A 25,209-nucleotide genomic window follows, 5' to 3' on the forward strand; every position below is an offset into this window, starting at 1 on the left:
GGCTTTACAGCTAGACTACCAGGTTAGAATTTCAGTTCTGCTACTTGTAACTTTCAAGATGTTTCTTAACTCTGCTGCCTTAGTTTCCTTATCTAGTACAGTGGAAGAATATAATAGTACCTACCTCAGGTGTGTTTGAAGATTATATACTTTATACAAAGAGAGTGCTCAGAGCAGTACCTAACACATAGGAAGGGTTCATTAGTGTTAGCTATTGTTGTACAGAAATTGTTGAATATGGGTTTCCTGGTAATTGAGGGATGTTTTAAGTCCAGCTCTGCCATTTTATAATGATTAAAAACAGGCCCAGCTATAGCTGGGCTTCCCTGGTGGCTCAGTTGCTAAAGAATTCATCTGCAGTGCAGGAGGCACAAGAGACACGGGTTTGACCCATGGGTCAGGAAGATCCCCTGGAGGAGGAAATGGCAACCGGCTCCAGTATTCTTCCCTGGCAATCCCATGGACAGAGGAGCCTCCCAGGCTACAGTCCAAAGGGTCACAAAGAGTTGAACACAACTGAGCCACTAAGCAAAAGCACAGCTATAGAAATGATTTACCCAATGACACACAGCATCTCTGAATGTTTTAACATTCAACTCAGCAGTCCTGAAAATGCCTTTCAACAAATATTCGTTGTAAAACTAATTTAAACACAAATGAAATAACCTAAGTAACTGACACCAAGATCTGAATGAGTTCATCTTAGTACTTACTTCCCAAATGTGTTATTTCAGATTTTATTGTTGCACTTTTTAAAGTTGAGATACGTAGTTCTTTCAGGAAACCTTGTGCTGGTTTGAAGCTAAGCTGGTTAATTCTGATTCAAGAGTGATATTTGGATAGTTCTTGTTCTCAAGTGCATGTAAGTTTTCCGTCAGGTAGATAATTTCAGTCTGATAATACCTGCCAGTGACCTAACTACCCACATTGGTGACACAGATGCTAGATCTCTATAATTCATTTCTTTACTGCCTCCTCCCCTTCAGGGTGGATGCTAAAACTAGAGCAATGAATAGACTTTCTCCTGGCATGCCATTTCACCTTTAAAAAAAAAAAAATGTGTACATAGCTTCAGAATTACTATATTAAGAAGTTGTTGAATCAGTTTCATCAGAGATGTGCAAACGAATGCCCTGAATCAACCTCTCAAAGTTATCTATAGTAATGCTTTGACATCTTCTTGGTCTTGGAACTAACTGACCTAAGTTTAATTCTTAGCTATACCACTACTAGCTGTGTAACCTTGAGCAATTCACTCGTTGTCAAATATTTATTGAGTACCCATTCTGTTCCCTACTGCTGTGCTAGATTATTTTATAGAAAGGCATGCAAGAAAAATATTCTTTATTCTCACATTTCAATGATTACAAGTAAGGAACAAAGTGTTTACATTGTATAATTTATAGAATTGCAGTGAAGGTCAATACATGATTATCTATGTTAAAATATTCTGTAAATCATAAAGTTGCATACTGTTACGAACTCTGAGAATAGGAACCTCTAGTATCTAACATGGTATCTGATGTGTAGAAGTATTTAGAAAATGCCTGTAGCATACTGATTTCCTTAAAAATCTCAAAAGTATCTATCTGTGCAGAAAGAATATTATTTTAAAACTTACAAATATAGATTACATTCTTTTAATTTGATTTTCTAACTGAATTCCACATATACTCAGAATTATATCAAACTATCATGTGGAATTAACTAAAATAAAAACTAGTGTTGTTATTGTTTAGTTGCTGAGTTGTGTCCAGTTTTTTGCGACCCCGTGATCTTAAAGTAATTTTTACGTTTGCAGTGTTATCAGCAGGCTCTACTTTCTGCAATGTAATATAGGGTGTGAATTAAAAAATGCAAAATTGGTTTAATCTATTATGGCCTACAACTGGTAATATTTTTATGTACCTAGAGCCATAGCCTCCAGATTTTAGAATAATTTATATGTCATATAGAAATCATAAATTCCAGGTTTGGACCCAATCACCCAATCGTTTTTTGCAAAATAATGCCACTCAAGATATACATAAACTAAATTTATGCTTGGTTTGGGATATTATCTCTTGCTAGTGTACACTTGACTATTCTTTTAAAATGAGAATTGATACACAATAGTTACAGAAATAAAATTAAGCAACTGAAAAGTACAGAAAGGCTTTTCAGAGAGAGGTCATTGGAACATAGTATGGCTAAAAATTTTGCTTCTGACACATATTCAGCTAATTAATTTACATTTACAGAGGGAATGCATTTTTCTTACTTCCTCATGTAATTTAAAAAAGCAATGAAAATTCACTAAAATCTCACTATCAAGTTTAAGTTTTAATGTTTTTTTTTCAAGAGGTCAGAAAGGCCATATTTTCTTTTCTTTAACCATTAGCTATTTGCCATAATCTTATTATGTAATAACATACTCAGTTTTGAAACTAATAAGAACCACCAATAGGAGAAAGGTTTACAGGCTTTCTTTTCCTTCTTTGGATGCATCATTTTATTTTATTTTTTAATTTTTATTTTTACTTTATTTTACTTTACAATACTGTATTGGTTTTGCCATACATTGACATGAATCCACCACGGGTGTACATGCATTCCCAAACATGAACCCCCCTCCCACCTCCCTCCCCATAACATCTCTCTGGGTCATCCCAGCGCACCAGCCCCAAGTATCCTGTATCCTACGTCAGACATAGAATGGCGATTCGATTCTTACATGATAGTATACATGTTACAATGCCATTCTCCCAAATCATCCCACCCTCTCCCTCTCCCTCTGAGTCCAAAAGTCCGTTATACACATCTGTGTCTCTTTTGCTGTCTTGCATACAGGGTCGTCATTGCCATCTTTCTAAATTCCATATATATGTGCCAGTATACTGTATTGGTGTTTTTCTTTCTGGCTTACTTCACTCTGTATAATCGGCTCCAGTTTCATCCATCTCATCAGAACTGATTCAAATGTATTCTTTTTAATGGCTGAGTAATACTCCATTGTGTATATGTACCACAGCTTTCTTATCCATTCATCTGCTGATGGACATCTAGGTTGTTTTCATGTCCTGGCTATTATAAACAGTGCTGCGATGAACATTGGGGTACACGTGTCTCTTTCAATTCTGGTTTCCTCAGTGTGTATGCCCAGCAGTGGGATTGCTGGGTCATAACGTAGTTCTATTTGCAATTTTTTAAGGAATCTCCACACTGTTCTCTAAAGAGGCTGTACTAGTTTGCATTCCCACCAACAGTGTAGGAGGGTTCCCTTTTCTCCACACCCTCTCCAGCATTTATTGCTTGTAGATTTTTGGATCGCAGCCATTCTGACTGGTGTGAAGTGGCACCTTATTGTGGTTTTGATTTGCATTTCTCTAATAATGAGCGATTTTGAGCATCTTTTCATGTGTTTGTTAGCCATCCATATGTCTTCTTTGGAGAAATGTCTATTTAGTTCTTTGACCCATTTTTTGATTGGGTCATTTATTTTTCTGGAATTGAGCTGCATAAGTTGCTTGTATATTTTTGAGATTAGTTGTTTGTCAGTTGCTTCATTTGCTATTATTTTCTCCCATTCAGAAGGCTGTCTTTTCACCTTGCTTATATTTTCCCTTGTTGTGCAGAAGCCATGACCAAGTGGGCTTTATCCCAGGGATGCAAGGATTCTTCAATATTCACAAATCAATCAATATAATTCACCACATTAACAAATTGAAAAATAAAAGCCATATGATTATCTCAATAGATGCAGAGAAGGCCTTTGACAAAATTCAACATCCATTTATGATAAAAACTCTCCAGAATGCAGGAATAGAAGGAACATACCTCAACATAATAAAAGCTATATATGACAAACCCACAGCAAACATTATCCTCAGTGGTGAAAAATTGAAAGCATTTCCCCTAAAGTCAGGAACAAGACAAGGGTGCCCACTTTCACTGCTACTATTCAACATAGTTCTGGAAGTTTTGGCCACAGCAATCAGAGCAGAAAAAGAAATAAAAGGAATCCAAATTGGAAAAGAAGAAGTAAAACTTTCACTGTTTGCAGATGACATGATCCTCTACATAGAAAACCCTAAAGACTCCACCAGAAAATTACTAGAGCTAATCAATGAATATAGTAAAGTTGCAGAATATAAAATCAACACTCAGAAATCCCTTGCATTCCTATACACTAATAATGAGAAAGTAGAAAAAGAAATTAAGGAAACAATTCCATTCACCATTGCAACGAAAAGAATAAAATACTTAGAAATATATCTACCTAAAGAAACTAAAGACCTATATATAGAAAACTATAAAACACTGACGAAAGCAATCAAAGAGGACACTAATAGATGGAGAAATATACCATGTTCATGGATCGGAAGAATAAATATAGTGAAAATGAGTATACTACCCAAAGCAATTTACAAATTCAACGCAATCCCTATCAAGCTATCAGCCATATTTTTCACAGAACTAGAACAAATAATTTCAAGATTTGTATGGAAATACAAAAAACCTCGAATAGCCAAAGCATCTTGAGAAAGAAGAATGGAACTGGAGGAATCAACTTGCCTGACTTCAGGCTCTACTACAAAGCCACAGTCATCAAAACAGTATGGTACTGGCACAAAGACAGAAATATAGATCAATGGAGCAAAATAGAAAGCCCAGAGATAAATCTACACACATATGGACACCTTATCTTTGACAAAGGAGGCAAGAATATACAATGGAGTAAAGACAATCTCTTTAACAAGTGGTGCTGGGAAAACTGGTCAACCACTTGTAAAAGAATGAAACTAGATCACTTTCTAACACCACACACAAAAATAAACTCAAAATGGATTAAAGATCTAAATGTAAGACCAGAAACTATAAAACTCCTAGAGGAGAATATAGGCAAAACGCTCTCCGACATAAATCACAGCAGGATCCTCTATGATCCACCTCCCAGAGTACTGGAAATAAAAGCAAAAATAAACAAATGATCCTCTACATGGAAAACCCTAAAGACTCCACCAGAAAATTACTAGAGCTCATCAATGAATATAGTAAAGTTGCAGGATATAAAATCAACACACAGAAATCCCTTGCATTCCTATACACTAATAATGAGAAAGTAGAAAAAGAAATTAAGGAAACAATTCCATTCACCATTGCAACAAAAAGAATAAAATACTTAGAAATATATCTACCCAAAGAAACTAAAGACCTATATATAGAAAACTATAAAACACTGATGAAAGAAATCAAAGAGGACACTAATAGATGGAGAAATATACCATGTTCATGGATTGGAAGAATCAATATAGTGAAAATGAGTATACTACCCAAAGCAATTTACAAATTCAACACAATCCCTATCAAGCTACCAGCCATATTTTTCGCAGAACTAGAACAAATAATTTCAAGATTTGTATGGAAATACAAAAAACCTCGAATAGCCAAAGCAATCTTGAGAAAGAAGAATGGAACTGGAGGAATCAACTTGCCTGACTTCAGGCTCTACTACAAAGCCACAGTCATCAAAACAGTATGGTACTGGCACAAAGACAGACATATAGATCAATGGAACAAAATAGAAAGCCCAGAGATAAATCCACACACATATGGACACCTTATCTTTGACAAAGGAGGCAAGAATATACAATGGAGTAAAGACAATCTCTTTAACAAGTGGTGCTGGGAAAACTGGTCAACCACTTGTAAAAGAATGAAACTAGATCACTTTCTAACACCGCACACAAAAATAAACTCAAAATGGATTAAAGATCTAAATGTAAGACCAGAAACTATAAAACTCCTAGAGGAGAATATAGGCAAAACACTCTCAGACATAAATCACAGCAGGATCCTCTATGATCCACCTCCCAGAATTCTGGAAATAAAAGCAAAAATAAACAAATGGGATCTAATTAAAATTAAAAGCTTCTGCACAACAAAGGAAAATATACGCAAGGTGAAAAGACAGCCTTCTGAATGGGAGAAAATAATAGCAAATGAAGCAAATGACAAACAACTAATCTCAAAAATATACAAGCAACTTATGCAGCTCAATTCCAGAAAAATAAACGACCCAATCAAAAAATGGGCCAAAGAACTAAATAGACATTTCTCCAAAGAAGACATACGGATGGCTAACAAACACATGAAAAGATGCTCAACATCACTCATTATCAGAGAAATGCAAATCAAAACCACAATGAGGTACCACTTCACACCAGTCAGAATGGCTGCGATCCAAAAATCTGCAAGCAATAAATGCTGGAGAGGGTGTGGAGAAAAGGGAACCCTCCTACACTGTTGGTGGGAATGCAAACTAGTACAGCCACTATGGAGAACAGTGTGGAGATTCCTTAAAAAATTGCAAATAGAACTACCTTATGACCCAGCAATCCCACTGCTGGGTATACACACCGAGGAAACCAGAATTGAAAGAGACACATGTACCCCAATGTTCATCGCAGCACTGTTTATAATAGCCAGGACATGGAAACAACCTAGATGTCCATCAGCAGATGAATGGATAAGAAAGCTTTGGTACATGTACACAATGGAGTATTACTCAGCCGTTAAAAAGAATTCATTTGAATCAGTTCTGATGAGATGGATGAAACTGGAGCCGATTATACAGAGTGAAGTAAGCCAGAAAGAAAAACACCAATACAGTATACTAACACATATATATGGAATTTAGAAAGATGGCAATGATGACCCTGTATGCAAGACAGGAAAAAAGACACAGCTGTGTATAACGGACTTTTGGACTCAGAGAGAGAGGGAGAGGGCGGGATGATTTGGGAGAATGGCATTCTATCATGTATACTATCATGTAAGAATTGAATCGCCAGTCTATGTCTGACGCAGGATACAGCATGCTTGGGGCTGGTGCATGGGGATCACCCACAGAGATGTTATGGGGAGGGAGGTGGGAGGGGGTTTCATGTTTGGGAACACATGTAAGAATTAAAGATTTTAAAATTTAATGAAAAAATAAATAAATAAATAAAAGCTTCTGCATCATTTTAATATGCTAGTATTCAGAAGTGTTTGTTGCCAGTGAGTATTTAAGATCACAGGAAGAACATGGTTATGTCTCCCGAGAGCAACCATTTGACTTGTTAAATTAAACATTGTTTTATAACTAAGCATTATTTTGATATTAAAATGAATATAGATACAGAATAGATTAAAAATGTACATTAACTTAGAAGTTCAAGCACCGGACTGAATTTTTAGCTGCTATCTTCATTTGAAAAGTGCTGCTGCTGCTAAGTTGCTTCAGTCATGTCTGACTCTGTGTGACCCCATAGACGGCAGCCCACCAGGCTCCCCTGTCCCTGGGATTCTTCAGGCAAGCACACTGGAGTGGGTTACCATTTCCTTCTCCAATGCATGAAAGTGAAGAGTGAAAGTGAAGTCGCTCAGTCGTGTCCGACTCTTAGCGACCCCATGGACTGCAGCCTACCTGGCTCCTCCATCCATGGGATTTCCCAGGCAAGAGTACTGGAGTGGGGTGCCATTTCCTTCTCTGTGAGAAGTACTCCTGACTTCCATTATACATTTTTCCTTCATTTTAAAATACGTGGTTTCATTTAGTGATATTTAAATTTCTGTATTTAAACTGAATTTATAGTGCCATTTTAAATGCTACCCATCAGAAGATAATAGGGTAGGCACTAGTAATTTTAGACTTACACACTAGAGTTAGGACTGACTGATGCATCAGGACAGCTTAGTGCCCCCACAAGACTTCCTCTGTCAGTTACCTTATTGCTCATCCCCAGTAAGTGGAATTGCTTTTTTCTCTCTGGAATGGGGCTATACACTCACTTAATTCCCAAGCCTCAGAATTCCTAGCAGCTATCACCCGTTACCTTATGTGGCAACTGTTATCCTTTACCATAACAGGAAGCATTTAATTTTTCTTACTCATTTATATAATGGTTGTTATGTGTACTTAGTGTATAAAAGCTGTCATGAGCCTCGAGAATTTGCCATTCCCCTGATTTGATAGAGATGCCCAAACTCTTTCCTTTTTGGCCATATCTAGCCATTGCTCCTTACAGATGCCTTAAATGAGAACCCTTCAGGAAAATCCCCCAAATATAGTATGTTTGTCTTGATATTGTTTTTTTTTTTAGGGTGAAAGTAAAACATCCATAATTTGTAAACGCTCTTCAGATGATGGTGATATTCATCCTTAATTAGAGACCATTAGATTGAATCATTCAGACCTGGGTTCAAGCAGTCATCCAAACACCTTCCGTCATCAATGCCAAGCATTCACAACTATTGTTTAAGTCATGAGAGAACTTCCTGAATAACTGATAGAATCAATGGGATATTTTCACAGTATATATACATGGTGATTTTTTAAAGGTTGAATTCATTAGAACTACTTCAGAACATGTAAGTCTTAGAAAATGATGCCCCAAAGAGATGGACATTTCTTATTCCAATTACCATACTAAGCTTTATAGAAAGTTGGATAAGAAGGTAGTATGAAGGAAATGGGGTTATCTAGCATAAAGAGTCAGAAATATTAGAAAACATAGAAGGAGCATTTTAAAGGTCATTTTACAAATACTGTCTGATAATTATTATGCAGAGAAAACCAATACTGTGCATAAAATCTCTCTACATATGAAATAAAATGCATTTTTTTCTGGAACTTTTTAAAGTGTTCCAGAAGGGAAAAAAGGATACTCCAGGAAGGAATTTTGTTTAAATAGCATTGTAATGCTATCCTTCAAAGTAAAGCAGTTCAAAGTTTTCTTCCTTATTGAATGTGTTAAATTTAACTTTGACTGAATTCACTGGCTTTGATTGGAATGAATTGTGAATTTTATTTCCTTTGTTAATAGAATAAGCTAGCATTTTTTCCTTTGAGTTTATTCAAGTTCTTCCTTGATAATGTAGGTCACAAGATACCATGAACAAAAACTTAAAAGTTCTTCCGTGATAATGTAGGTGGCAAGATACTATGAACAAAACCTTAAAATACACCATTGTAGATTGATTGTGGTTATAAGGTAGTTCCATAAAGATCTCATGACTCTTAAAAATGTGAAGAATAAATGTCTGAAACTTGTGCCCTTATGACAAGTGTATTGAGTTACATTTACAGGGTTCACACTGCATAACTGTCCCTGTGAGACCTGTGTCAGTTTACTATGTGTACTCTTCTCCTTTAGCAAAGTATGATGGAAAAAAAAAAACAGTTACCAGGTTTTCATCTTTGATGCCTTTAAAAAGATTAATGCCTTTAAATCATCACCACTTTCATCATCAAAAAAACTTTCATTGAACTCTTGCAATCTTTTAGGTACTGTAGATACCAAAAACTGTGTAACATGGTCTATATGACCTGTAATAGGTTCAGGTTCTTGTTGCAGAGGCAGCATGAGAAAAGATAAATGACATTACAAAGCAGCATGTACTCCGTGCCAAATAAATCATAAGTAAGCTCTATTGCAGTCTAGAAGAAGAAATTTTCACAATCATTGAAACAGTATAGTCCTTAATGAGAGAGAGAATGAGGGGGTTGGTCTGGGCTGGGGTATTCAAGCACAGACAGTGTAGGTATTTTTTATGTGAGAATTACATGGAATCAAGGATTCAGTGTTTGAATATCATTAAAAAGGAGTAAAGTGAGATGCTAAGAAAATTAAGCAAGGAAGCAGTTCTTACCAAAAACATTTTCTTACTAGAATTCTTACTTGTTCATTTTCCAATGTCTTTTATAATATAAAGGAAACATAATGAAACTTTCTCTAGGCATGTATTTTGGAAAATTGCATTTTTATTTGGTATTTCTTTTAATATTAGACATCTATTTCCCAATTAGATTGGCCTGAAACAGAGACTAGAAGAATTCTTCCTTTTTAAAATACTGCTGTGTATTCATTTAATAAACTTTTACTAAATCCCTGCCATTTTTAAACAATTACAATAGTTATTTTTCCAGCCCTGACCTCTTTACTTAGCTTCAATACTATTGCATGTTCCACTGCTTCATGGATCTTGCCAACTGGATGTCAACCTAGTGATATCATCCCTTATGTTTGTGGCTGGATTTGATATGTTCATATTTTATTAATTTGGGTTTTTTTTTTTTATCCATGAGAAAGATTGGCCTTTAGTTTTTCTCTTTTTTTAAACATCATAGTAGTGTTGTCAGTCATGGCCAACTCTTTGCAACCCCATGGACTGTAGCCAGGCTCCTCTGTCTATGGGATTTTCAAGGCAAGAATACTGGAGTGGATTGCCATTCCCTTCTCCAGAGGCTCTTCCCAACCAAAGGATTGAACCCAGGCCTTCTGTATTGCAGGCAGATTCTTTACTATCTGAGCTACAGGTTTAAATGTAATACTGAATTTCATAGCAGAATTGTTGTGCTGGCTTTGTGACTGTCTCTTTTCCTGTTCTCTGGAAGGGTTTATATATAAAACTGATGCTATTTTAAATGTTTGCAAGAATTCATGGTGAAGCCATTTATGCTTGTTGTCTTCTCTGTGAAGCATTTTATAATTGCAGATTTAGTTTCTTAATGGATTTAGGACTATTTATATTTTACATTTCTTCATAGGTCAATTTTAGTAAGTTATTTTTAGTAAGTTATTTTTCTGGTAATTTTTTTCATTTATCTAAATTTCAAATTTATTAGCATAAAGTTCTTAATAATGTCGTATAGTATTTTTAATGCCTGTAGGATCCATGGTGTCTTGTTCTTTTTTTATCCATCATGTTAGTACTTCGTTCATTCTTTCTTCTTGATTATCCTTAGAGGAGATTAAACAATTTTCTTAGTATTTTCAAAGAACGAATTTTTGATGTTTCTTTAATTCTTTCTATTGTTCTATTTTTATATTTTTTGGCTCTTATATATATAATTTTCTGCCCTTTTTTAGGAGTTTAATTTGCTGTTGTCTTTATTATTGTTATTGAAATATAGTTGATTTACAATATTTTGTTAGTTTCAGGTGTAGAGCATAGTGATGTGATTTTGGGGGTTTTTGTTTTTTGCAGGTTATATTCCATTAGAGGCTATTACAAGATACTGGGCATACTTTTGCTGTGCTATACAGTAAATCCTTATGTATAGTAATTTCTGTTAATCCCATACTCCTTATTTGTTGCTCCCCTCCTCTTCTCCTCTTTGGTAACCACAAGTTTTGTTTTCCATGTCTGAAAATCTGTGTTTGTTTTGTACATATATTTGTTTGTATTATTTTCTCATATATAAGTGATATTATAGAGTATTTGTCTTTCTCCATTTGACTTATTTATAATATCCTCTAGGTTCATCTATATTGCTTCAAATGGCAATATTTCATTCTTTTTATGGCTAACATTCTATTGGTGCTGCTGCTGCTAAATCACTTCAGTCATGTCCGACTCTGTGTGACTCCATAGACTGCAGCCCACCAGGTTCCTCCGTCCCTGGGATTCTCCAGGCGAGAACACTGGAGTGGGTTGCCATTTCCTTCTCCAATGCATGAAAGTGAAAAGTGAAAGTGAAGTCGCTCAGTCGCGTCCGACTCTTCGAGACCCCGTGGACTGCAGCCTACCAGGCTCCTCCGTCCATGGGATTTTCCAGGCAAGAGCACTGGAGTGGGGTGCCGTGGCCTTCTCCGACATTCTATTGCATGCATGTATGTGTGTGTGTATATTATATATACACACACACATATATATTTACGGGTAGCTGGAATGGCTACCTACTGCAGCATTCCTGCCTAACAAATTTCATGGACAGAGGAGCCTGGTGGACTACATACAGTCTGTGGGGTCACAAGGAGTCAAACACAACTCTGTGACTAACAGTTTCACTTGTACACACACACACACACACACACACACACACACACACACATATATATGTATATACCACATCTTCTTAAGTCAATTGTCTGTTGATGGGTACTTGGATTGCTTCTGTGTCTCAGAGTGCATGTATCTCAAGTTAGTTTTCTTTTCTTCTGGATATATACTGAAGAGTGAAATTGCTGGATCATATGGTACTTCTATTTTTTGTTTTTTAAAGAAGCTACATGGTGTTTTCCATAGTGGCTGCACTAATTTATTTTCCCACCAGCATGGAAGGAGTGATTCCTTTTCTCCACATCCTCTCCAGCATTTATTATTTGTAGACTTTTTGATAATAGCATTCTGACCAGTGTGAAGTGATACCTCCCTACAGTTTTGATTTGCATTTCTCTAATAATTAGTGATGTTGAACATCTTTAATTTTATGTGCCTGTGAACTATCTTTATGTCTTTGGAGAAATGTCTGTTTAGGTCTTCTGCCTGTTTTTTGTTTGGGTTCTTTGTTGGTCTGATATTGAGTTTTATGAGCTTTTTGTACATTTTGGGTATTAACCTCTTGTCAGTTACTTCATGTGCAAATCATTTTATATCCCTTCCATAGATTGTTGATGTTGTCTTTAAATTTCTAAAAAATGAATGTATAGATCACTGATTCTCATTTTATTTTATTATTTTATTTTTTAATTTTAAATTTATTTATTTTAATTGGAGGCTAATTACTTTACAATACTGTATTGGTTTTGCCACACATCAACATGAATCCACCACAGGTATACACGTGTTCCCCATCCTGAACGCCCCTCCCTCCTCCCTCCCCATACCGTCCCTCTGGGGACCAGTGCACCAGCCCCAAGCATCCTGTGTCCTGAATCGAACCTGGACTGGCGATTCATTTCATAATGATGTTATACATGTTTCAATGCCATTCTCCCAAATCATCCCACCCTCTCCCTCTCCCACAGAGTCCAAAAGACTGTTCTATACATCTGTGTCTCTTTTGTTGTCTCGCATACAGGGTTATTGTTACCATCTTTCTAAATTCCATATATATGCATTAGTATACTGTATTGGTGTTTTTCTTTCTGGCTTTCTTCACTCTATAATTGGCTCCAGTTTCATCCACCTCATTAGAACTGATTCAAATGTATTCTTTTTAATGTCTGAGTAATACTCCATTGTGTATATGTACCACAGCTTTCTTATTCATTCATCTGCTGATGGGCATCTAGGTTGCTTCCATGTCCTGGCCATTATAAACAGTGCTGTGATGAACATTGGGGTACACGTGTCTCTTTCAGTTCTGGTTTCCTTGGTGTGTATGATTTTATGTACATTTAATTATGTGAATTTTTCTCAGTAAGGGTTTTAGAAGCATTCCACAAGTTTAATGTGTTGCATTTTCATTAAGTTGTAAGTTTTGTTGTGTGTTTTAAGTATTGGTTAGTTTACAATATTTATTCATATCCGTTATTTTCTGGATTATTTAGAAACCTATTACTTAATTTCCAAATATTTGAGGACTTTCTAGTTATTTTTCTCTTACTGATTTCCACTTAAATTTCACTCTACTTAGAAAATACACCCTATATGATAGCAGCCCTTTGAAATTTGATGAAACTAGTGTAATAGCCCCAGCAGATAGTCTATTTTTTTACATATTAAATGTCTTTAAAAATATATACATTGTGTGAAGTGTGGAGTTTTTTATGTGAATTACATCAAACTTGATGATTAAATATTTCACATTTTTTGTATGTTCTTTTGCTTAGTCAGTGTTTACTAAGAATAATATTTTAAAATCCACTATTATGGTTATATGTTTATCCATCTGCTTTTAGTTCTATCAATTTTGCTTTATATTTTAAAATTTATTAGAGATATAAAGATTTGTAATTCACATGCCAGTTGGCAGATTTGACCATTTTATCATGATAAAATATCTCTTTTTACTTCGAGTAATATTTCTGTCTACTGTATCTGATACTGTATTATCTTTCCTTTGTGTAATGTTTGCACAGCACTTTTTCCATCTTCTTATTTTTGACTTCTCAGGGACGGGGGAGCCTAGCGGTCTGCCGTCTATGGGATCACACAGAGTCGGACACAACTGAAGTGACTTAGCTTAGCAGTGTGTCCTAACAGTTGTCTTTTATAAGCAGCCTATCAATCATTTGATTTTGGAAATCTTTTTATCATTAGAGTATTTAGTCCAAGAATATTTATTATAATTACTGGTGTATTGGGGTTTGGATCTATCACCTTCCTGCTAGTTTTTAATGTGTCATCTTGTTCTTTTTTCCTTTTTCTCTTCTTTATTGCCACCTTTTTTGTTATTTTTTGTTATCTTGTTATCTGTCTGATCTCTCTATCTGCTCATTTGTTATACATTATTTTACAATATTTTTAAGATTAACCTAGAGACCACAACATGCATAATTGCTTTATGAATGTCTAATATAAATTAGTACTTTAGCCTCTTTCTGGACATTGGAATTTCAAGGATTTATAACATATAACTACATAGTGTCTTTTGTGCCACTGTTGTCTATTTTAACTTTACATATACATATTGAACCTATAAGAAATGATTTTTATGTAATCATTATTCATCTGGATTTACCCATATATTTACACATTTTACTGCTCTTTCTTCCATCATGATTTGCCTTCTTTGAGAACATATTCCTCCTACTTGAAGAATGCCATTTTGTAGTGGTCTTTTTGTATGGGTCTCTTATCGGTGAGGCTTTCCTGGTGGCTCAGAGGTTAAAGTGTTTGCCTGCAATGTGGGAGACCTAGGTTCGATCCCTGGGTTGGGAAGATCACCTGGAGGAGGAAATGGCAACCCACCCCAGTATTCTTGCCTGGAGAATCCCATGGAGGAGGAGCCTGGTGGGCTACAGTCCACGGTGTCGCAAACAGTCAGACGTGACTGAACAACTTAACTTCCTATTGGTGAATATCTCAAAATATCTTTGTATTTTCAGTTTTTCAGGCAATTTGTCAGTTATTTTTGTCTTCTGGGTTTATTTTGGTTCTGACTGTTACTCCTATGAATCTAATGTATTTTTTTTTCCTGTCTGATGCTCTTAATATTTACTTTCCTTTTGTCTTCACAAATTTTACTGTTATGATACCAGAATGTTTTATATTTGTATCCTCTTTGAAGTTTATTGTTATTTTTGAATATATAGCCTTCAAATGTTGACTCATTTTTTAAAGCTCTTGGCTACTATATCTTTAAATACTGCTTTTATTTGATTTTCTGTCTCCTCTCCTTTGGAATTCCAGTTATACATATGTTAGATCTCCTTACCATGTTACATGTCTCTTATGCTTTGTTCTGTATTTTCAAATTATTTACTGTGCTTGAAGTCTTACTACTTTCTACTAAACTATCCTCCATGTCACTAAATCTTTCTTGAGCTATTTCTAAGCTGCTCTTAAACTTATCTATTGAATTTTTAATTTCAATTATTATATTTTCCTGTTTTCCATTTTGATATAATTTTCATCTTGCTATTTTCTGTAGAGTCATTTTAAGGCTGATATTACCTAATTTGTCCTCTGTGTCTCATGAACATGTTAGTCAATATTTTAAAGCCCATTCCAGTAATTCTATTCTGTATCCTGTTTATCTATTTCTGCTATCTATTGCTTAGGGTGGGCTTATCTAGTTATTTTTTATTTGACTCCACATGTTGTTTTTAAGAGGGCTTCCCAGGTGGCACTAGTGGTTAAAAAAAAAGAAAAAAAAACAAAACAAAAACCGCCTGTGAATGCAGGAGATGCAAGAGATGCAGGTTCAATCCCTGGGTCTAGAAGATCCCCTGGAGGAGGAAATGGCAACACACTCCAGGCTGCTTTTAAGAAGTCTTCGAGTTATTTTGAAAGCCTGAAAGATAGTTTCCTCCAGATGCCTACTATTGCTTCTATCAGGCAGTTCATCTAAGAACATAACACCCTAGTGCAACATGAATTGAACTGATTGGAAATTGGATTTCTGTCTTTGTGTGATGTATTTTTGGTCTACTCTTCCACTAGTTTTAGCCCTTTTGCGTCCCAACTGAAACTCCAGGACTATGATCTGGTCACATCCATTAAATGGATTCTAAATTCAGTCTTTGTTCCTCATCCTATGAGGATGCTCAGAGTTCTCAGTTTCTTAGTCTCTCAGCTTCCACTTGCAAACAAACAAAGGCTTTGATGGGGGAAACCACTCCAGTGTTGGGTTCACTTGTTTACACTTCCCTTTTCTCTCCTCAAATCTCAGCTATGTGCATAGCTCTCTGATCCCTTCAAACAACTACTTTTAATTAGTTTATTCAGCTTTTCTAGGGATTTTTCTTTGGGATGATTGGTCTGATCAAGCTGAACTGCTGTAGACAGATATAAAAGTCATTGAATATATTGATTTTGATTACCTCCTGGAACATATGCTCTGTAGTCATTGGAACATTATATTTTATTTATTTGTATTACAAGTATCTAAATCAGTGCCTGACCTTTATTAGCTTCCCAGTAAGTATTCATTTGTTATTTGTTCTTGTAGCTGAGTATTGGATAGTCTAATTTCTTTCTAGTGGTGATGTACAGATGTGAGAGTTGGACTGTGAAGAAAGCTGAGTGCCAAAGAATTGATGCTTTTGAACTGTGGTGTTGAAGACTCTTGAGAGTCCCTTGGACTGCAAGGAGATCCAACCAGTCCATTCTAAAGAATATCAGTCTTGGGTGTTCATTGGAAGGACTGATGCTAAAGCTGAAGCTCCAGTACTTTGGCCACCTCATGCGAAGAGCTGACTCATTAGAAAAGACTCTGATGGTGGGAGGGATTGGGAGCAGGAGGAGAAGGGGATGACCGAGGATGAGATGGCTGGATGGCATCACCGACTCGATGGACATGAGTTTGAGCGAACTCCAGGAATTGATGATGGACAGGGAGGCCCGGTGAGCTGCAATTCATGGGGTCGCAAAGAGTCGGACATGACTGAGTGACTGAACTGAGCTGTGTCTGGAATTCACAGTAGCCTTCCAACTATCTGTTTTATGTTAGCAAGTGGAAAAGTAATCTAGCCTCCTATACTGTTAGTCCAGAACAGATGAATATTATTCCATTGAATACATTTTGAAAGGGTTACATAAAGATAGAAATATAATTATATTTCATCATTTCTAGAATGTGCTTTCTTTAAGTCAGTATATGAGTTGTGAATGACCAGATCAATTTTTATCAAGTATTTCCTGAAGGGAAGGACAATAGTCAGTAAAGATAATGCTGTCAAAAATTTTGAGCAGATTACATGGAACAAAAATAATGTCTTTTCATTCCATCTCTACAGAGTATAGAAATATTCTTTGAGCAAGAGTATCTTTTAATAGTACTTAAAAAGTGATTGCAATTAATATCAAAATCAAAATATCTTGGACTCTTACGTGGTATGGTAAGCATTAACATATCAAAAAGTGAACGGTTCTCAAACTATAACAGGAGCATGGTGAAATGGAAGAAGAAACACAGCCCAGTAGCAGCACATAACGGAGAAGGCAATGGCACCCCACTCCAGTACTCTTGCCTGGAAAATCCCATGGATGGAGGAGCCTGGTGGCTGCAGTTCAAGGGGTCGCGAAGAGTCGGACATGACTGAGCAACTTCACTTTCACTTTTCACTTTCATGCGTTGGAGAAGGAAATGGCAACCCACTCCAGTGTCCTTGCCTGGAGAATCCCAGGGACCGGGGAGCCTGGTGGGCTGCCGTCTATGGGGTCGCAGAGAGTCAGACGTGACTGAAGCGACTTAGTAGCAGCAGCAGCAGCTCATAAAAGAGACTGGAGAAGAATTCTTTATAGTCAGTATGGCCCTGGATTTGGTGTCCTTGGAGCAAATCCTTGTGATTGCTGCCAGCTTTCAATTGGTAGCACAGTGACCGAATCATGAAAAGAATCTCTAAGGGAAGAAAAACAGCCTGGGGCAGAAGGAGAGGTAGCATTTCTTGAGGGCCTCCCTTTGCATAGGCCCCTTATTGGGTGTTCTCATATACACTGATTAACATACACTTCACAAAAGCTTTGTGAGTTTGGAATTGCTCTGCTGTCTAAATGGTACAAATGAAGAATCTGAGTTGTAAAGGAATAAATGATTAAAAAGTTAATGATCTGATTCAGTCTGACTCCAGAACTTACTGAGATACTTCTACCATACCAGGCTGCTTCAACAGGGAGAACCTTAAAACACCACAAGATGCATGGAACTAAAACTGAGGGATATTAAATAACTTGTCCAATACCACAGGGTTAATAAGTTTCATAAGCCCATTACACAATAAGTATCGGAACTAAGATTTAAATGTTAAGTTTTATGATGCAGTTTCCCCTCTGTACTCTCTCACTGTTGTTTTAAGAAATAACCCATCTCCACAGTGATTTATATACACTTGTATATATGCCTTTCTATATTGTGTGCTCTTGTTCATTTGTATGTTCCTATATCCAGTACCTTGTAGATAATCCTTATTCAGCAAGTATTTGTTGAGTACTGAATCTGTTGACCTATAGCTATGAAGAGATGGCAAACATTAAAAATAACTAAAGCATTTTAATAAAAAAAAATCAGACAAACTAGGCAGATTTATGGGCCATGACAAGGTTAAAATGGTGAAGAATTTGAGATCTGAAATAGCACTAAATAGAAGCTTGAGAGGTTACAGTGTGGTGGTGAAGAACTTGAGCCAGACTGGACTGAGTTTACACTCTAATTCCACCATTTACTACCTATATGCCTTGGGTCACTGGCTTCATTCTCTCCTCCTGTTTCTTCATCTGTAAAGTGTGTGTTATAATGCACCTAGCTCATAGGGTTATCATAAGGATGAAATGATTTAATAAGTATAAAGCAGTTAGCCCAGGGTCTAGTACATGGAAAGCATTCCACAAATGTTTGCTCTTACCATTGCCCAAATAGGAACTATACTTTTATCCAGTGGTTTAGCTCCCTCCAACTTCCTTGCTTGAGGGTTGCCTAATGAAGTGATTAAAGCAGCCAAGGGCCGTGCTCTTTGCCTACAGACCAATAAAATTTAACGACTGGAAAACAAGTAGCACACTGGGATTTCATGGGTTAGTAATACTGATACTAATGTTAGAAGGGCTTGGATCTACCGTAATCAAACCATCACCACCACCCCCCAAAAAAACAAGTTGTATTTTACTCTTCTTATCTTATTATGGAAGTTATCACCTGGGTATGCCCAGGAAATGCACACACAAAATGAATGATTAAAGTATATGATGAAGTGAACCCTGAAATGAACTTTAAGTATCTTCTTAAGAAATGTGTGTTTTCTTCTGTTCTTTACATTGTTCTGTTGTGAGTCTGCTCCATATGAACAGAGTTCTCTGCATATTCATTCCTCTGCTAGCTCACTGTACTCTCAGATTTCACCACAGGGCTTCTGATAATGGACTGATGATGGCCTAAGTATGCAGCATAGGTGACTTAACATTAAGTTGCCTTTGTTGCTGATCCTGACTTGATGCCTCAGTTTTAGTGACTGAGCCAGTTCTAATAAATTACATTGCTAAGTATTCTTTCAAGCCTGAATCTCTTTCCATATCCATGTCTAAGATCTCAGTTCCTTCATTGGTAAATGATTTGTTCTTCTAGGAAAAATCTAGGTCCACTTTTATAATGTGTGGGGTAACCTATCCTTGGCTTCCCAGGTGGCTCAGTGGTAAAGAATCTGCCTGACAACAGGAGATGCAAGTTTGATCCCTGGGTCAGGAAGATCCCCTGGAGATGGAAATGACAACCCACTCCATTATTCTTGCCTGGGAAATCCCATGGACAAAGAAGCCTGGCAGGCTATAGTCTATGGGGTCACAAAAGAGCTGGGCACAACTTAGCTACTAAGCAACAACACAACAGATCTATCCTTAACTCCTATCATTAGACTATGCAATTAGAGGAATGATGAAGTTCCATGTTCAATTCTAAATCAAATACAGAATGTGTAGTAGCTACTCTTAAATCACCAGCCTCAGTATGTGCTAGAGTCCTTTATAATAAGACAGACCCAGAGTTGTAATCTAAGTACAGATGACTTGCCAGAGTCAAGATTGCCAATATTTATCATAGTCAAAGCCTCAAAAATGGCTTCCAGCAACCAATTATTGACACACTATTGCTAAGTGCCTTTATTTTCTTGGGGTTGGACTGTAGAATCATTCTCATGTAACATGTGCTTTTAGTTACAAGCAACACTGTATTTACATCCTAGGGATCCTAAAGTAATGACAAATGATGACAATGATTTAAACAAATTCTGTATTTGTAGTTATGGCTGAATGTACTAGTTTTGCTTTGCTTTTGTGAATATTGTTCACATTTTTTTGTTACTTATAATATAACACTTGTAAAATACATATGCAGAAATACTAAGAACCCAAAATTTGAATAGAAGAAGAGGGAGGAAGGGAAAGAAGAGAGAGGACCTGAGGAAGTGGGGGAGGGAGAAAGGAAAGAAAAAAGTGAGCATGGAATTGTTTATCCAGGAAAATTAACTTCATTATTGTTGCATATGTGAAATAATGCCCCAGGGTCTGAAGTTAAGATTAAGTTTTCGACAGTTGGTTGGTAAACTTTTAGATGATTTCTTCACTCTGAGAATAATCCAACTCTAGAAACATAATTGATTGAGCATCAGAAAACTCTGCCTTAAACACATGACTTCCTTTGTGGTGTTGCCTCATGGTACCTTATCTCCCCACATGATATTTTTATACTTGTATATGATTATGGTGAGAATTATATTTTTCTTACTTTTTGTCAAGCCTAAAATTATCAGAATGCTAGTGCTAAACACTTATGTTTGAGGGCATCCAAGAATGCAAACATCTCCTATAAGATGTTATTTTTAAAAACATATATATATTAGCTTCAAGTAGGCTAGGGCTATACTTTAGTCTACTTTGCCAACAAAGGTCTGTATACTCAAAGCTATGGTTTTTCCAGTAGTCATGTTTGGATGTGGGAGTTGGACCATAAAGAAGGCTGAGCACTGAAAAATTGATGCTTTTGAACTGTGGTGTTGGAGAAGACTCTTGAGAGTCCCTTGGACTGCAAGGAGATCAAACCAGTCAATCCTAAAGAAATCAGTCCTGGATATTCATTGGAAGGACTGATCCTGAAGCTGACGTTCCAATAGTTTGGCCACCTGATACAAAGAACTGACTCATTTGAAAAGACCCCGATGCTGGGAAAGTTTGAAGGCAGGAAAAAAAGGGGATGACAGAGGATGAGATGGTTGGATGGCATCACTGACTCAATGGACCTAAGTTTGAGCAAGCTCTGGGAGATGGTGAAGGACAGGGAAGCCTGACGTGCTGCAGTCATGGGGTTGCAGAGTCAGACATGACTGAGCAACCAAACAATGGGGCTCTAATGACTAAGGAATTAAGACTTGGCAGTAGTGATTTGTTTGAGGCTTTTGCTGCAGTGTGAAGAAGATGCCTGTAGTTTAGGATAATAACTTGATCCTAAAGGTTGTAGAAAATATGTAGGTTAGAAATTGTACTAGATCTATAATAATTAACAAAACAAAATCACACAGTACAATATGGAGGAAACACTTAGTAGTCACGTACAACAGTTTTAGATAGTATAAGTCAACAGTGTGAAACCAATTCTAAAATCATTTTGATCTTGAGCTGTGTTAATATCATAACTAGAACAAAAGAGGCAAGAATTTATTTCATGCTAATCATTATGGAGTTCAGATTGAGGGACATGGTCAACTGGGACACGTTTAGAAATGAGTAGCTAGCATGGTCAGAGAAGGCGATGGCATCCCACTCCAGTACTCTTGCCTGGAAAATCCCATGGACTGAGGAGCCTGGTAGGCTGCAGTCCATGGGGTCGCTAAGAGTCGGACATGACTGAGCGACTTCACTTTCCCTTTTCACTTTCACGCATTGGAGAAGGAAATGGCAAACCACTCCAGTGTTCTTGCCTGAAGAATCCCAGGGACAGGGGAGCCTGGTGGGCTGCTGTCTATGGTGTCGCACAGAGTCGGACATGACTGAAGCAACTTAGCAGCAGCAGCAGCAGCAGCTAGCATGGTAAAAGACTTTTTGTATGGAAAATAGCAGAAGACACGAGGTGTGTAATGTAGAGAAATGAGCACCTGAGGAGCATGATAGCTATGATGGTTATGATGTTTTCCATTGCAAGTAAAAGAAAAATCAAACTGGTTTTAAATAACAAAAGTAATTTATGAGCTAACTCGAAAGTTTAGAGACAAGTTGGATTTTAGGTGAGGTCAGTCTAATGGCCTGTTTAAGCTTTCTCTCTGCTTTGTAGAGTTTTGCCAAATTGGCTTCAACCCTCTCTATATCTTGAGTCAAGATATCTGCTGTCAATGATCAGGGCTATGTGCTTTTTCATATTAAGTGAGAGTCTGAAAAAAACATTTTTCTTCCCATAGCTCATTGGAAGAAAAGAATTTTCTTCCCTCAAATCCCTGGGAAATATCTCTTGTACTTTACTGGCCAGAGTTGTGACACTTGCCAATCTTAGAATAAATTATAGGGCCATAGGGTCAAGTGTGCCAATTAGCTTATCAGGAGAAAGAAACCAGTTGGAGATACACACACACACACACACACACACACGTCTCAAGGAATTGACTGGCATTATGGGGAAATGGTAGGGTAGGCCAACAGACTAGAAACTCTGATGAGAGATAATACTATAGTCTTGTGACTAAATTTCTTTTTCCTCTGGAAACCTCATTTTTTGCTCTCAAGGATTTTCATCTGATTGGATGATGCATACCTACTTTACAGAAAGTAATATCCTTTATTCTGTCCATGGGATTTCCCAGGTAAGAATATTGGAGTGGGTTGCCATGCCCTCCTCCAGGGGATCTTTCAGACCCAGGGATTGAACCCACATCTGCTTCTCCTGCATTGGAGGCAGATTCTTTACCACTGAGCCACCAAGGAAGCCCATCCTTTACTTAGATGGAACATATTTTAATGGTAGCCACATCTAAAGAAACCTGCATAGTGTTTTATTAAATCATTAGGTACTTTTGCCAAGCCAAGTTGACATATAAACCAGCATCAATATGATCAGTCTCTCCCAAAATACATGGGACCTCAAAAAAAGTTTTGAGGTCCTGTTGGAACAGAGTCTTCCCTAGTGGCTCAGATGGTAAGCATCTATCTGCCTGCAGTACAGGAGACCCAGGTTTGATCCCTGGGGTGGAAAGATTCCTTGAAGAAAAGAATGGCAGACCACTCCAGGATTCTTGTCTGGAGAATTCCATGGACAGGAGTTTGGAGGGCCACAGTCCATGGGGTTGCAAAGAGTCGAACATGACTGAGAGACTCACACTTTCATTTTCTGTAACAGAGAGACTGGCAACTCAGAGGCAGCCAACAAATATCACTACAATAGCTAACAATAGATGTGTAAGAGGCTGCCATGGTTTTTAATTGTTTTCCATGGGCTGATACCTGGGACAAAAGTTATAGAAATAGCGAGGCAGCAGCTGTCAACTTAACTAAAAAACAACTGACCAAAACAAAACAACAAACAGTAGTGAGTTTTTATTACTGGGAATGTTCAAACACAGGCGAAGTGACCGTGATGTAAGCCATAAAGTTTAAACCAAGATTACACCCAGATATATTCTTGACATCTGGGGCAAACTGGAAGAACTGTGAATAGCCTAACGCCAAGTTCTCTACCCCACTGTGCTTCCACTGAGAAGGCTCCTAACCAAACAACACTCCTTATCGAAGGGATCAGGCATAATACCTGCTTATCCCTGATTAGCAGGTTTCGGTTCCCTTCCATGGGATTATTCACACAAGCCAACACATTCATTTGTGGGCATGTGGCACTCCACTCTCTTGATACTATAACATCTGCTTCCCAAAGCCGCTGCCAGTCCACTCTGTTCCAGAATGCAGCACCTGTGTAGCTGCATTTGGTGTCCTCCTCCCCTGAGCTGTGAATGGATGTGATTAATAAGCTGTCAAGCTCATCTGTCCACTGTTGAGTGTCGAGTGTTTGCTTGACCATTTTCATAATCTTAGAATGGAAATCCCTTCCTCACCAATGGGATGAATGAAAAATGATTAAAAGAGTCTCCTCCCTACTCTGCCCCCCAGCAGTGATGCTGGAAAGGGAAAACATGGAAACATCAGTTAAATAATTGGAATAAGTGATTTGTGAGTTGCCGTCCGATCCCAAGATTCTCCTATTTCTGTTTTCGATGCTAGTATTAGCATTACTTTTATATTTTCCAAATAGAGACGTAGCAGTTTGTTTGTCTCTCTTCTCTTAGCACCCATTGGGTTGTTTTGCAAATTATTTATACATCTTTTCCTGTCAACTCAAAGCTCAGAAAGCCAGGCTTTGTTAGTCTTTGTATACCTCAGAATAGCATAATGTTTGACACATAGCAGATATTCAGTGAATATTTGGTGAGTGAATTTGAAAATTATTTTCTCCATTGAAATTTGAGAAAAATATTGCCAATGAGCTGTGAAATTCTCCTTAAACAACATCACATATAAGTAAATCTAATAAATATGAATTCTCAACACTGTTGAATTCCACACTTACTCCACACACCTGTAGATGGAAGAATGAGGTCTTGGGAGTGTTGACCTTTTTTTTTTTTTCCCTTCTCTTTCCCCTTCCAAAATGCGTGCCAGTTGCCCTTGGTCTTCTGAAGAACCCTGAAAGCAGCATCTCACTTTGTGTAGGAAGGAGAATTAATATAGTTGTACGGTGATACCAGCTCCTTGCCTCTCTGTTGATTCTGAATGTTCCATTCACTTCAAAATCCCTGCTGAGAGCTAAACCATAATTTCTGCAAGAAGGCATTTATTTTAGCTATAGTTTCAGTCTTCAAGTGTGCAGCTGCATAGCTCCTCTATCCTGAATTATGTGAAGAATATGGAGAAAGTTAAAATGGTTGTCTTGAAGATGTTTGACCTTTTTTCTGTTTTATTACATACTATATTTAAATTTATTTACTAGGATAAATTTATTTTTTCCAGCTTTATTGAGATAGTAATTATATAGCGACACATAACACAGTATATAGTGACATTTAACATTTTACAAGTTTAGAGTGTCCAGCACAATGATTTGATTTACATATATTATGAAATGATTTCCACATTGTTTAGCTAACACCCATCATCTCATATAAATACAAGAGAAATACACATAAATACAACTTTCATAAATACTGCACATAAATAGTATTTCATAAATACTACACATAAATAGGTATTAACTATCATCATCATGTTGTCCATTACATCCCTAGTACTTATTTATCCGTAAGTTTGTACCTTTTGACCACCTTCCCATTTCCT

At 37.0% G+C, this 25,209-nt stretch overlaps 1 protein-coding gene across 1 annotated transcript in view; it reads left to right on the forward strand.

The window, feature by feature from the left end:
* The window catches only part of METTL15 (methyltransferase 15, mitochondrial 12S rRNA N4-cytidine), a 226,166-nt gene that overhangs the window by 156,059 nt on the left and 44,898 nt on the right, over positions 1–25,209 (forward strand). The gene's annotated exons all lie outside the window — the stretch shown is intronic.

This window comes from Capricornis sumatraensis, chromosome 16, assembly GCF_032405125.1.
Source record: "Capricornis sumatraensis isolate serow.1 chromosome 16, serow.2, whole genome shotgun sequence".
In the NCBI taxonomy this organism is placed as follows: domain Eukaryota; kingdom Metazoa; phylum Chordata; class Mammalia; order Artiodactyla; family Bovidae; genus Capricornis; species Capricornis sumatraensis.